Genomic DNA, 2,052 nt, shown 5'->3' on the forward strand with positions numbered 1-2,052 from the left:
TCAAAGCACTAGACAAGGGTACAGAGCACAGCTGGTGGGGATGGATGTGACCTGAGGACATGGGCTGTTGCCTGGGGAGGGTCCATAGGAACCGGCAGAGAGGTCTGAAGGACTACGTTCAACATCTGGGCCACTGGTTCCACAGCACTATAGTAGCCATTATGGCTAGAAGCCATTGAGTTCAGATGGAATCAGACTTTTGTCTTACAATCCAAACTCACTGGTTACAAGTTGGCTTCACTGATTTCAGGCTCAATCTATATCAATGTTTTGAGGGTAAAAAATGAAAGAGTAATATAAAAAAGTCACAAAAAAGAACATAAAAAGTAGCAAATTTTAAAATAATACAAGCAGCATTTTTGTTGTTTAAACAAGGAGTATTTCTACATCTTCATTATTGGATTATTTTCTTTATTTGAAGATGAAAACCTTGTATGCTTTTCTACCATTTCTGATTCATTTCTGATGGGGGCGTACTTATAAAGAAGTACCATCTGGTAGAAATCATATTAGAAATGCCTTGGTGTAGGTGAAAGATTTATCCATTGCAATAAAAATACAAGTACAATCATGCAGTATTAATCTGTGGCCAACCTTTCTGCGGCAATTCTTTATAATGAAAAGATGCAGGAAAAAAAATATTGTAAATCATAGCACAATAACAAATATGCCTTCCAACAGGATACAACTTTCCAAACTACCATGGCAAAGAATCGCTTTTGGTTGAACAGGATTTGTAAACAAGTTTAGCTGTGTATGTGTATATGGGTTGTTTTAATTAATAAAAAAAACCACATAACATAATGAGTCAATCAGCCTCTTTAATTAATAAAAAAATGTCCCCCCTCCCAAGTGATTGAGCTACTCTCCCCAAGGACCTCTGTAAAGTCACTTGATCATTTAGGCTTTTTTTTTGTTCTTTAGGATTTTTTTTAAAAAAACAGGGGGAAGGTAACTGTGTTTGGCCACACAAGAAAAAACACATTCATATCCCATGTTTCTTTCACCATGGAATTTAAGCCAGAATACACAGGCAGTCTTGCATCCACGACTGAGCAGACTCAGACCTGCTTAGTCTGAGCAAGGTGGTAGCACCTTAAAAAACGTATTTCCTGTTTGATGAAGAGGGCTGTAGTTTACAAATATCTATGCCTCAATACACTTGTCAGCTGTTAATGTGCCACAAACTGTGGATCTGCATCTTAGTTACTTCATTTGTTCCTATTCTCCAAGGGAAGAATGGAGAAGACCTTTTGCTGGTCTGATTTCCCCTTTCTACCAAGTTGGGCCCCTTCATGGATCACTGCCTTGCCGTGGCGAAGGGGCTTGAATAACTCAGAGAAGCTATGAACTATGCGGTGCAGGGCACCCAAGATGGACAGGTCGTGACTATGCAAAAGCCTTTGACTGTGTTGACCACAGCAAACTATGGCAAGTTCTTAAAGAAATGGGAGTGCCTGATCACCTCATCTGTCTCCTGAGAAATCTCTATGTGGGACAAGAAGCTACAGTTAGAACTGGATATGGAACAACTGATTGGTTCAAAACTGGGAAAGGTGTACAACAAGGCTGTATATTGTCTCCCTGCTTATTTAACTTATATGCAGAATTCATCATGCAAAAGGCTGGGCTGGATGAATCCCTAGCCGGAATTAAGATTGCTGGAAGAAATATCAACCTCAGATATGCAGATGACACAACCTTGATGGCAGAAAGTGAGGAGGAATTAAAGAACCTTTTAATGAGGGTGAAAGAGGAGAGCACAAAATATGGTCTGAAGCTCAATATCCAAAAAACAAAGATCATGGCCACTGGTCCCATCACCTCCTGGCAAACAGAAGGGAAAGAAATGGAGGCAGTGAGAAATTTTACTTTCTTGGGCTCCATGATCACTGCAGATGGTGACAGCAGCCACAAAATTAAAAGACGCCTGCTTCTTGGGAGAAAAGCAATGACAAACCTAGACAGCATCTTAAAAAGCAGAGACATCACCTTGCCAACAAAGTTCCATATAGTTAAAGCTATGGCTTTCCCAGTAGTGGTGTATGGAAG

Source organism: Podarcis melisellensis, assembly GCF_964234715.1.
Source record: "Podarcis melisellensis genome assembly, chromosome: 11".
NCBI classification, from domain to species: domain Eukaryota; kingdom Metazoa; phylum Chordata; class Lepidosauria; order Squamata; family Lacertidae; genus Podarcis; species Podarcis melisellensis.